Below are 13,981 nucleotides of genomic sequence, written 5' to 3' on the forward strand. Positions count from 1 at the left end.
AATAAAGTAATTAAGATTAAAAATAAATAAATGTTACGCTTAGATTTGGTCAATTTTCCCGGTTATAAATCAACAATGAGCTGAATATCTAATTATTTTGTCTATTTTATTTTATTGTTTTACAGTTTGGCTCTGGCTCTGATAAATGGTGTTATTTTACAGATTTATTAAAGTTACCAGGCTTTTCAAACTTCCTGCTGGGTTTTGGGGTTCAGCAGGTTTAATGTAACTCAATAATACAAACATATTTCTCCACTGCAGTAGCAGATAATAGAACTCTGGTGTTGAACACAGCGTGGTTCCACAGAAAACCCTCTTCAACACCTCTCAGTGACATTTAACATCAACCTGGCAACCCAACGCTGCACAGTGTGAGGTTCAGCCGGACCGCGTTAATGATCAACCTGAACACTGCTTGAAAAGACGCAAAAGACACAATATTCAACACAAACAGGAGCTTCACGCCAGAGGTGATCTACACAAGACCTGAGGAAATACTCCTGGTGGCCACAGGTGGAAGATCGAGTACTTAAGAAAGGGGGTAAAACTACTGTGTGTGTGTAAAAATACTGTGTTAGAAGCAAAAGTCATCCATTTAAATGCATACGTACACTGTGAAGGAAAAAATACATAAAAAATTGTGAAAATCTGGCTACAAAAATACTTTAAAAAATTGTGGAAAACTGTGAAGTTTAAAAGTTGTAAAAAGTTGAAAATAACAGTAAATATCTGTAACACAGAGATATATTTCTTTTTAGCTGGTTCAAATACAGTGAATCAGTATAATTTTGCTGTAATATATATTGCAATAAATAAATAAATGAATGAATGAATGAATGAATGAATGAATGAATAAACAAATAAACAAATAAATGAAAATATAGATTTTTGTGTGGACTTTTTTTTCATCTTTTTGGGCAGTTTTTTTTTCTTTTTTTTTTCTTTTTTTTCTTTTTAAAAATATTTATATTCAACAAGTACATTAATACTTTTAATCCTGTTATTTTAATAGCTTGTATCTCTAATTTAACAATACAGGGACAATCTGTAAAATACCAGTTAGAAAAGTGTAAATCTTCAACATGCGTAATTTTTCTTTCAAATGATAGCAAATATATGTTAGAAAGCACAAATTTACAATTTTGACCATTTACAAAAAAAAAAAAACCAACAACAGATTTTTGATGTGGACAAATGTTACGTTTTTGTTTTGTTTTTTCACACTTAACATGTGAATTAATACTTTTTTTTGTGATTTTATTTTGGTATTATCTCTAATTTAAAAAAAACAAACAAAAACAGGGAAAATCTGTAAAATAACACGTAACTTGAAGAATGAAAAAATGGCTTACCATCTTTCAAACCTTAATATAAAAAAATATTCATTAAAATATCAGTTAATATCTACGTTATTCTATTTTAAACACAGTGAAAAAAATTTAAATTTAAATGTACAGATAAATGTTGTCAAAGACTTTAAAAAGTACAGTTGTTTGGACAATTTTGTTCTGTTTTTAGGACAAACATATGAATGATGTTGTTTTTCTGTGATTTTACAAGTTAATACTTTTAACTGAACAAAACAGGGAACATTTGAGAAATTGTTCAAAAAACAAATAGTTTAAAAACCGTTTAAAAAGATGTAAGTAAAACTATTAACATCAAAATATATGTAATGTACCAAAAGTTAAACTGCAGATTATGCAGAATGACACATTTAAAAATAATCTATGTAACTGGATTATAATTATGATATTGTGGGTCCCCCCTCCCCCCATATATATATGGTCAATAATAATAATAAAGTCACAAACATGACAAAACACAGCTTTGGATGAGCAGACGAACAGAAAGTAAAAGCTGGAACTAAAACTCTGCGAGCTGAGGCTCCTGTTCTGGAAACACAAACCTTTTGCTTACTGCATTTGGTTTAAAATCCAGTATTTGGCACTTTAAATGTTAGTTATTTTCACCAGAGTGTTGCTTTCACATCTGCAAACATTTAACAACAGCAGGTGATTAAATTCAGCAACAAAACTCTTCATTTGGAAAATGTTTGGGCGGCTCCACACAGACTGATCGCAGTGTTTGGAAGCGATTTATAAAGGCGAGAGGCGTCTCTTCTAGGAAAAAAGAAAAAAAAACATCCAAGAAAATAGAAGTAAAGGACTGTTTTTACAGCTAAATGCTTGGAGAACATTCAAACATAAAGTTTGCACACAATAAAGAGACACCAAAGCACTAAGAAGCACTGAAATTTAACATTAAATTTCAAACTGAAGCCCCAAATTGGGCAAATACAGGAACGTTCTCCATGTGTGAAGACATTGCAACATGTAAAAAATCTTGTATTTGCATTTAAAGAATGAATGAGTTAATTAAAGCTGCAGCTATTTTAACGAAGACCTCTATGTCTGAGTCATCGTAAGCACAGAAATCTACTGTCCACTGTAAGGATTTGCTCTTTTTCTTTGTTTTGTACGAAAAATCTGAACACGCCAGCTTTAAGTCTGGGGACCAGATTATCAACATCTGGAGCCTCGCAGCATTTTTTAAAAAAATCCATTCCTGCAAAAAAAAAAGGTACCATGCAGCAGGAGACACTGTAAGTCCTCACCTACTAACCCCTCAATCACCGTGGAGAATTCTGAAGTATTACAGCATCTTGAAGACTTGTTTCATAGATCAAATGTGCACGTTACGCAAACTGACAGCAGACTGAGGAAATTCCACAGTGGGAATCAGTGGAGGGACTAAGTTACAACACATCCTGGTTCAGAGGCTGATGTTCAAACCAAACAGCCACGACAGTATGAAAGTCAGCAGCAGTCTGTCCTAAACCTCTCAAATCCACCAAGACTCATCTGAACGTTTCTAAACTCAAAAGATGTTTCACCATGCTGAATACATCTTCAACAACTGGCTCCTCTGTTCACTCTTTCTGAGCCACGCTGCATTTATTTACTGATCCAGTGTGTTAGATGTTCCTCTCAGTCTCTCTCATCGTCTCCTCTTGTGGTTTTATGTCACACGTGTCCTTCAGTCATGTTTTATGTTGTTCTTTTTCTTGCTTTTGTCATTTTTTTTGGTCTCATTTAGGTCGTTTTGTGTCTGTTTTATGACATTTTTTCTGTCGCATTTTGCATCTGGTTTGTCATTTTGTCTTTTTTTTGTTATTTTGTGTCTCATTTGTGTCTCTTTGTGGTGGTTTTGTCTCCACATATTACAGATATTGAACTATTTCCATGTTTCCAGCCTCTACAGACGTTTTCTCTCTACTCTGCTCATCAACCACAGAAAGATGTTTCACCATGCTGAATGTATGGTCAACAACTTGCTCCTCTGTTCACCGGTTCTGATCCAGAGGGTTTGACTTTCCCCTCAGTCTCTTCCTGGAAACACTGCCTGCAGTTGAGCCAAAAAGCTTTGTTTGTAATGTGACTGTTGGTTGCCGTTCATTCAGGCATATGAACTTACATTAATAATTCAAGGACTTATTTTGTTTATTACAAGATGTGATGCAAACGATGCACATTTTTGCAAATTTAATTCGATGACATGTGAAATAAAGTGTTTTAGATGAAAAAATTGAAGCTTAGATTTGGTTAATTTTCCCAGTGGAACAGCATGTCATAGATGATCAGCTCAAAGACCAACAGTAAGCTGAAAATTGGATCATTCTTTCTAATTGTTTTACAGTTTCTGGCTCTGACAAATGGTGACATTTTTCAGATTTTTTAACCTTAACGTTCCTTTCAAACCCTCCGCTGGGTTTTGGGGTTCAGACAGTTTAATGTAACCAGTGAATACTAGAGCTGAGCTGAAAGAGGGTAAATCCTATTTGATTTGTGATATTTTTTATATCACTGTGTAATGAATTATCACATGAAACCACAGCACAACAGTTTAAGTCCTGGATCAGCAAATTGTACGAGAGGGACGATTAAAGAATGACACTGAGCTGAACCACAAAGCATGTATGGATCAATCGCTGGCATAAACAACCTCTGAAAACTCAATAAATACAATAAAAATGGCATCAGTCTCATTATTTGACAGCCAAATCTCGTATATCCTAAAGTGAAGATTTTCCAGGTTGCTCATCGTGTTGTTTCAAACTGCTTTCTCAACTTGACATTGATTATTAGAATGCATAGAGACAAGCATCCAACCAAAGGTGAGCCTTGTTAGCTTGAAAATGAACTGACTTTACGCAAACTGTACCATAAAGTTCAGCTCTGTTGGAGGAACTGTTTGTCTTCTGGACAGAACTTTGGGAAACGCTGCTTTCTTCAGCAAAGGTTTTATAAATAAAGCTGAACTTGAGTCACGTCCCTGAAGTCAGAGGTGGGTTTCTGACAGACAGAGAACAGAACCACAGATAATGTAAACGCTCAGGGTGTCTGGTTGGAGCTCCAGATGTGACCAAGCAGCACATGTGGACAGATGTTATGACAGAACAGACTCACCAGAGATAGAAACCAAGTCAGAGATGAGCAGCGACTTCTGGTTAAGTTCACTAACGTCTACGAAATCTGCTGCTGTTTTTAAACATCAACATGTCTTTGTTCTATTAATTATGACACTTTAGATTAACAATCATGTACGAACATGACGGTGATGATTGGAAGCTTCTATTTATCGCTTTTTCCGTCATTTCTGAGCCTCAGAACTTCATCAGTACAGCAGATAGACACATGACATTTTAGGACGAAAAACACATTTGAGTTCTGGTAAAAACTGCAACCAGATCAATTTAACATCCATCCAGGAGTCACAGTCTGAACACTGAATCTGGGTTTCATTCCTATGTGCCTTGAAAGTTTACCCAGAATGCACTTTTTAAAGTTTTTTAAAGTTCAAACTATGATACATCCCATAATACTGATGCTCCAAGCTGGTTATAGAATTTTTTATCTTTTTTTTTTTTTTTTCACAAAAACCAGATTCAGGGTTCAGACTGTGACACCTGGATGGATGTTAAACTGATCTGGGTGCAGATTTTAATAGAACTCTATTGATGAGGTTCTGAGGCTCAGAAACGATGGAAAAAGTTCAATAAAGTGATAAATGTAGACCCTCCTCTATGTATTTCAAGGACCTGTAACCCTGAAAATATTCATCGTATGAAGGTAAAACTTTGCTTCATTAAAAAAGTGACTGTAGATAAAGACCCGGCTGACTGTGAGGAGGTCTGGGAGGAGAAACTGACTGAACCTGACTGATGAGATTTGTTCACAGACTCAGATCTTTGGTGCATCACTGATGTGAAGAACCAGCAAATCCAAACAGAAGTCCGTCCAGCAGTGAGTCAAACTTTGCTGAAGTGCTGGATGTCACTTTAAAGTCTGTGGAGCTCATTTAAAAAGCCAAACACATTCATCCAGCTGAACAGTCGTTGTGCTGATCTCTGGTTTTAAACCTCCAGCAGGCAGGAAGGACGGAGTCTTCAGCCTCCACAGAACCGGACCTGAACCAGAACAGAACCTTTGTACTGAGGAGCTGCAGACTCAAAGAGTTTCTGAAACTGGAGCGAGAAGCAATGAAAGAGAGAAAAATACCTCATTTAATCTGGTCTTAAGAAACTCAAGACATGTTTTATTCAAGCGTGTGATTGATTTAATTTATTTATTAATTACTCTTCTTACAACTCATTTTATTTACTGATTTCTCTATTTAGTCACTTATTTTAGTCTATTCATTTTTAAAAATAATTTCCTTATTCTGTTTTTATGAGATTTGACTTCCATTTTGTCCTTTTCCATCTATATTTTATTAATAGATGTTTTATTTTATCTTGTTTCATTTCATTTGATCTCATCTGCTGTTTCCTTATTGCACGTGGTATTTAGAAGAGCATTTCCTCCATCATTTGGTGCATTTCTATTCCTTTAATTTGTTGCATTTCATTTGTAAAAGTAAATAAATAAATAAAAAAAACAAGTCAATCAAAGACGATTCACATGAACCCACTGATTAACTCTTTCCATGTAAACTAGTCTGTTTATTCTCCATAATTAATAACACTGTGGAGTTCCTAAAAAAAAAAAAAACACAGAAAAGAAGGTCCAACAAATCACAGGATGACCTAAAAATGCATCAAGGCGCGACTCTAATCACTAAAACACACAATAACAAACAGATAAAAGTCACAAACCAGAAAAAAAAGTTAGTTAACTGCTGATCTCGTGTTTCCCTCAGCGTGGTTTCATGAGTTCTTTTTAAGCGATTTCATCCTGAATCGGACTCAGATAAATCCTGCTGGATCCCAGAGAAGAAACGCTCTCAGCTATGTCGACAGGGTTTTGCTGCAAGGCTTTTCTGACCCCACATGCCTGAGTAATTAACAAGGCTGGAGACTGTTGGGTTTGACCTCCGGGGCAGCAGGTCAGGGGCAAACTGCTGGGTCGGGGGGGTTTTACTGGATAACACCCTGAAAACTTTGAAATTTAATCGAATCTGGGCTGTTTTGGACACAAAGGCAGGCCGTTAAACCAGAATCAGCACTGAAATCTTACTTTCTGTCAATAAAAAAAGTCTGTCGCAGGAAGAAGATAATGTTCTGTAACATGGTTTGATGTTTTCTAGAAAATAAGCTCCCTGTTGAAACAGAGAAACTAGAGTGTTAAAGCTTAATTCCTTTGAGTCTGACTTATTTAATGTTTACTGAACGTATGATCGGCTTGAAACTAACTCACAACATGTCAAAGAGATAAAACAACAGCAAAGAGACTCAAAATGACCTAAAACAACTGCAATGGCACACTTAAACATCAGAAAAAGAAGCAAACCCATACAAGTGAGACAGAACCAAATAAAAACAGAAGCAAAATGAACACAAACAGATGCTAATTCAATGCAAATAAGAGATGAAAATCACCTCTCAGACACACAAAAGGCCCGACTGGATGCAAATTGGCTGCAAAGAGACACAAAAGAGACTCAGTTTGATAAGAAAGAGATGCAAAATGAAGACAAAGACACACTACATGACCAGCAAGAGATTTAAAACTAAGATGGAAAACCAATGTAAACTGAGACAAAACAACCACACACAAAATTACTCGAAACGAATACCAAAAGCCAGAAAAACGGAGACAAAGAACTACCAAGACGCAGAAACAGTCCAAAAAGAGACGCACAAGAGACAGAATCAGTCGACTCCAAACCACCTGATGTCAAAGAAGTCGTCTGTGTTTCAACGTTTTGTTCCAACTGATGGACAGCAAGTGGAGTTTGTGTGTCGCAGCTCGACAACCAACATGTCAGATCTAAAAACAGCAGCTGACTGCTCTGTGTTTTATTCCTCAGCAGTTCTGCCTCACCAGCAGATATATTTTCAGAAATCAGATGAACATGTCCAGCTGCTCTGCTCCCAGTCTGCTCTTATTATTACAGCAGAAGAGGCAAAAAATCACCACAAAAATATGCAAAATCATTACAAAAACACACAAAATCACTACAAAAAGTGGCAAAATCCTCACAAAAAGATGCAAAGTTACCACAAAAGGAAACAAGAATACCACAAAAACAAAAAGGTTTCCACAAACAGAAACAAAAAGATGCTACATCACTACAAAAACATGAAAAGTTACCACAAGAAGACAAAAAATCATCACAAAAAGATGCAAAAATCCCCTGGTGTTATATTTTCACATCTGCTCTGCTGCCAGTCTGTTGCGATCATTCTTGTAGAAACTCACCAGGTTACACTGATTCAATGTGATGCAGATGCTAGATGTATACATTGATTTACAATCTATTTAGACAAATAAGGCTGCAGGTAGAGGAACATATAGTTCATCTACTGAGAATTGGATTATTTCTCCAAACAAAAACTGTTTCTTCAAAAGTTACAATGTGAATGAAAACCGATTTCAACACTTTCACTGTAATCTTAGTGGTTAAAGTGAGAGTTTTAACTTCACTTGCATTGAATGTAACCAGTGTTTGAAACTGGATCAGTGCTGGAACCAACACTGACACTTCACATGCTCATAAAGCTGTGTTTTTGATACCCTGACGTTGGGTTTTGGGTGGAGGATCAGTCTGGCCAGCTGCTGCAGTACGTGTCCTGCTTCACAACGATCCGACGCCCACGCCGCACATTTACCGCCCAGAAAACGCCAAAACCACCTCGGCTCGGACCCTCGTAAAACACGGCAGCGCCCCCCCTCGACTCGGGCACAGAGGATCGCTTCACGGTGACCGACGGCAACAAGAGCCGTAAATCTGCAAGCTGGCACTTTGAGGCGAGGCAGGAAGCTTTCTGGTCGGGTTTAAGGGGATTGTGGGTAATCAGATCCAGGCAGAGGGAGGCGAATGAGACGGGAGGAGGAAGAAGCCATCTGCTCATTAATGCTGCTGAATGCCACTCGGCGTTTTCACTGATGCGGATACCTGCTGCATTATTTTAATGGAAGCTCCCCCGCTGAGTTTCTGCACGAACCGCCAACGAAGAAAACCTCCAGAACCTTCGCTGTGCACAGAAAATGCCACCGCGGCAGGTTTTCATCTGGATAATAAAGCAATAAACAGGAGATTCTGACTCCTAATTCACATTTTTACGTCGGGTATGAAGCAGTTTTTTATGGTTTTGTCGAGGTTGATTATTTTAGGCAACAATTATCTTCAAAATGTGCCCAGTTTGCAGAGGAAGAACTGCACAGAGCCTTGACCTTCACCTCTTCAGGATGAGCTGTGAGCCTCCTTATCGCCCCACATTATTGCAGGACGTCACTAATGTTCTCATAGCTGAAGCTCCTGCAGCCACGTTTCAACATCCGGCTGAAAGATTAAAACCAGAAGCTCATTAATGGCTTTAGAATGTTTGGGTGTCCACACATTTTTGGCCACGTATTGTTTGAAATCACACAGATTATTTTCACTTTTTTCTTTCACAGTACAGTACTTTTTCTAGCAACCTCGCTACCAGATGTTTACTTGTTTTGAACACAGCGTATGATTATTTCGTTTGGCCACTGATAGGAGCGTACGTCCTCCTTGTTGTTCCTTGAGTCTGGACTCAGTCCTAAACAGCCCACACAGCAGCAGCAGCAGCAGCCTTCAGGAAAAAAAACTCTGCTCCTCCCTGCAATTATTCACAACCTCACACTTCCATCACACAGCTGGAGGAGCTGCAGACTGTAACTCTGGGCTCTGAAAACGCCGAGGAGATGTAAACAATCTCCCAAAATATGACTTCACTGCCATTGTGTTTGCACCTCTGACTGCTCTACTACAGATCTTGTGCAGTTTTTGCAGCTCCAGAAAGTTAGATTGACGCTGAAGGGATTCGTTTCCCGGCAGATGTTCATGACTCGTCAAAATCTGAAAACTAGATTTAACATCCTGAAACTGACTGCTTGTGAACTCAAGTGCTGCTGAAGTTTCACAGTGTTTGATCTGTTGTCTCTTTTTCTTTTTACAAGAGATTTGATTTATTTTATTTGAGGTGTTTGTATTTTATCATATTACACACTTGTTTTCTTTTTTTTAGGTGGGTTGAGGGGTATCTGTTTTATTAGTTTAGAATTTAGAAGAAAAAAAAACCCAAATAAATTGCAAACTTCAAGATTCAACTAGTGAAAATCTGAAATGTACTGGTTTTATTTTTAGAGTTTTGAGTCAAATCTAAAACAAAAGTTATGTGAGTGGAAAAGGAGAAGACCTACAGACCTTTTATATATATATACATAAAATGTATTTTATTATTTCTTTGGATCAACTTTACATTCCCTGTGCTGCAGCTCCACCGGTGCAGCTGGAAGTTTAGCGCTTTGCTTGAGGGCAACAATTAGCAGCTGATTAGGAGCTCAGAGGCAGTAAAACCTCTCACACAGTAAAAGCAGCATTTAAAAGTGAGCAGTCTGGGGTCCGAGAGAGTCTGGACATATAAACACAGATCAGATTATTTGATTATTACACTTTGTTACAGGTTTATTTAATAACTTATCATAATATCTGCAGTATTTTTAAACAGGCTTTCGGCTAAAAGCTGAATCTCAAGAAATGAACAGTGATTGCATGTAACTTTAAATTTTAAATAATGTTAGAATAAAACTGTTCTTTTTTTTAAAAAAAGTTCTTTTATTGGCCTTTTTGCCTTTATTGGACAGTTGAAAGAGAGACAGGAAAGTGGGGGAGAAGAACGGGGGAAGGGGTTGCAGCAAAAGGCCATGAGCTGGATTCAAACATGGCCGCTGCATCAGAGACGACAGCCCTGTACATGGATCACCAGCTCAACCAGCTGAGCTATAGCAGCGGCCCATAATAAAACTGTTTTAAAATTTTTTTGGAAAAGTTTCTTTTATTTTACAGAGCTTGACCTTTTTTTTTTTGTCAAACTACTAATTTACATCTTTACCCTCAGGGGGAAAAAAAAGAAGAAAAAAAAGTAAATACAGTCCACATGCTAAATAGTAATAAATAGTAATTTGTTCTTCTAAAATTTTGTTGTTTCAGTCATTAAACAGGCCAAAATTATTGTAATTTGACTGATATTAGAAGAATTATCCAAATAAAAAAAAAAGGTAAATAATTTCTTTAACTGTTATTTTACAGATTTCACAAGTTTTCTTAAATCACAGACAATATTTGATAGAATCACTTAAAAAGTATTAATTTACAATTGACTAAACTGTGTATAATGTCCATTTTTACAGATAGAAATTCATGATCTTATAATGTGTAACTATGAAATTATCATATATAATTATCATATATAAATTGTTTTTATTATTATTTTTAAACAGTTTTTAACATGACAGTATTACACTGCTTTTCATTGTTTTGTTTTGTTTTTTTTTTTGTCATTCTTGGTGCCAGATTTTCAGGGGGGTTTTTTTCTAGATTTTTTTGTTGTTGTTTCTTTCAGAAGAAGCCACACGCTGTCCTGCTTTGTCACTACAATAACATTTATTTCCCCATTTAGTAACTTTATACCCAGTTGAATTCTGAGACAAGAACCTCAAAACATTCAGAATATGCAGATAATCAGAGCGAGCCGTGGATAACTGAGCGCTGCCGTGTGTCTTGGAGAGTCTCTGTGTTATTTACTCTGCTTTAACAGACAGAAAAGCATCAGGTTGTGTTTGAGCTCAGACAACAGCTAAAGGTCACGGCTGTGGTCGGCGGTTCGTCCTCTCCGGCCTGCATGACTTCACGTTGCTGCTGTCACGGAAAAACTACGCAACCAAATTGCAGCCTTTCTTTTTCTCTGAGTTATTCTGTGGTCAATTAAGTGTTTTCGTAAACTGTGGGCCTCCAGAAACGTCTGTGGCTTGAACGCAGAGCTCAGGAAGGAAGCGGCAGCAGGAGAAGATGCAGCAGAGAACCGGTGGGTTATGAAGAATGGCAGCTTTGTGCAGCTTTGTGCAGCTTCTCTGGCGACAATATGACATGTTTGTGTTTACGCCTCGCTCTGCACGCCACGACACATATCCCTCCATATTCCTCCCACTGACCGACATCCTGTCACACAAAAGGCCGTTTGTGTTGCGAACAGAAGGCGAATCGGACCAGGAGACGACTGAGCGAACGTGTGAGGTGAGACTGCAGAGATTCTCCACATTCAAGGGATAAAACATGGTTTGTGTGCAGACAAGAAACTGGGTAATTATTTTAAAGTCTCTCTGAAAATGCATCTCTGTGTATAAAAGCTACCTATGAAAATAACTATAATCTAAATTTAAATGTCTTCGATGTCACTCTACACTGCTGCTTTCTCTAGATGTGATGTGATGAGACTTGATTAAACTTGCATTGTTACAGCAGTAAAGATGAAACTCTTAAAAAAAAACATCAATAAGTATTAAACCAAGTCCTAGTTGAGATTGTCTAAATTCCTCTGGATGGAACTAACAACAGATTCTTTCATCAGTAGAAATACTGACAGAGAAGTACTGAAATAGCTCACATTTGTCTGTAAGAATAAAAACACTGATATGGAACAGATTCTTGTACGTGTAGAACATTTGATTTGACTTCAAAAGTTAAAAAAAAATATTCATAATTCACAGCTATGGATGTGTCCCCAAAAAGAACTACGACAGTTTGCAGTGTGCAGATCTAGATGGGAAAAAGTGCAAACGTTCCCGTTCAGTGTCCATTTCCAGTATCTGTGTGGCAACATTAACGCAAATCGAGCTTGGTAAATTTCTCCATATGGAAGCAACCTCGCACATATAATGACAATAAAACTAAAGAAAGGAGACAAAATTGTCCCAAATGACAAAATATTAAACACAAAATCGCACAAATGAGACAGAAAACAACAAAAACAAGGCACAAAATAACCTCAGAGACAAAACTGTCCCAAAGATTCACAAAATCACCAAATTGAGACACAGTTTGTCTGGGCTGCTGTGGCTCAGTTGGTCCTCTGATCGTAAGGTTGGTGGTTTGATCCCACTACCCTCCACAGTCGACGTGTCCTTGAGCAAGACACTAAACCCAAAGTTGCTCCCAATGGCAGGCAGCACCTTTCATGGCAGCTCTGTTGTCATTGGTGTGTGAATGTGTGTGTGAATGGCTGAATGAGAAAACATTGTAAAGCGCTTTGAGTGCCGCTAAGGTAGACAAGCGCTATATAAGTGCAGACCATTTACCATTTACCAAGTGACAGTCGGGACAGTAAAGATGACAAACACGAGATAAACCCACAATAAGAGACATTTCCTTTTTAAAAATGAAAAAAAACAAACCAAAAAAAGTATCTGCTGTTGTCTACTTTTCTTGTTAGCTGTTCTGGTTCGATTTAGCCACAGAACCACGGGCTTCGGTTTGGATAAACATTGAGCATTTTCAGATTAATTACCTATTAGAAGCTTGGTTAATTTAGGCACAAACATTACTTGGTTAGAATTAAAATCCGACCCTTTCACCGCGTGTTCGACGCTTTGCCGCCGTTTTCTGGGTTACCATGGCAACAAGTCCTGCTCCTTTTTACTATATGATTGGTTGACTGAAAAGGAGCGACAGTGGGGCAGTAAAATAAACGACAGACCGGTTGATTCGAAACGTAATCTGGCAAAAAAATATATATATATGTATATATAAAGACTTAAAAACAACACTGAGAATACAGTTTTGTTGCAGAAGAAGCTAATTTTGTGGAGCAAACTGTCACAGAAAAATCTGATCAGGAGCAGCTCTCAGTTAAAAGTCTTGTATGAAGGCAATAAAATGAATTTATATCGGCACTCTTTACAGGCAGGTAACAGCCACGTGTGCAATACGAAATGTGCAATATTTCAGTTTTAGCTAATGTTATTATCATGTGTGATGTTACGTATTCCCTCAGTATAACTGCCAGCAGTACTTCTTACTGCCTTGTTTTAGCTGATTTATTTAATTTCATTCATAATTTCTACTTTTTTTTTGACTCTGCACTTCTCATGTCATTTAGTTTTTTCCTTCGAGATTATTAAAGTGTAAATATTTGTGTATTATATCTGTCGTCTTCTTACATAATTGGCTTCCTCTGTGACTGTTTTGTCGCCAGAACAACATCCAGTCTTCCAGCCACGTATTCAGGAAACCTCGAAGACCACAAACGCAACACGCTGCATCCGCTCTTCGCTAAATCGGGGCGCAAATATTATCATTTCTGAACGTAAAAATATCTCTCTCTTTTTTAAAGTCAGCGGGAAGAGAACATCTCCGTGTGTCAGATGAAACAATAGAGCGAAAGTTGTCCAGCTGGAATCAAAGAGGAAGGATGTGAGGAAGTGAAGCGGCGGACGGAGGACGGAGATAGTGACGCTGTGTGTGTTTGGTGGCATGTAGATCCTCAGAGCTGCAGCCAAAACGCCCAGGAGGCTTGAAACTGGATCAAAGAGTTTGGCGCGCTGAGGGGGAGCGACTAAAGGAGGTTCATTCAAAGGGCCACCCGATAAAACCTCTGACAAGGAAGGTGCAGAAATCCTGGTTATAAAGTCTGCACAAGTTGAAAAATTTCTAAATGAAGACACAAAAATAT

At 37.7% G+C, this 13,981-nt stretch overlaps 1 protein-coding gene across 1 annotated transcript in view; it reads right to left on the reverse strand.

Annotated features, from left to right (window-relative positions):
* myo10 (myosin X) overlaps positions 1-13,981 on the reverse strand; it is a 159,675-nt gene that overhangs the window by 52,703 nt on the left and 92,991 nt on the right. The window lies entirely within an intron of this gene.

Source organism: Stegastes partitus, unplaced genomic scaffold (genome assembly GCF_000690725.1).
Source record: "Stegastes partitus isolate 25-593 unplaced genomic scaffold, Stegastes_partitus-1.0.2 Scaffold868, whole genome shotgun sequence".
NCBI classification, from domain to species: Eukaryota; Metazoa; Chordata; class Actinopteri; family Pomacentridae; genus Stegastes; species Stegastes partitus.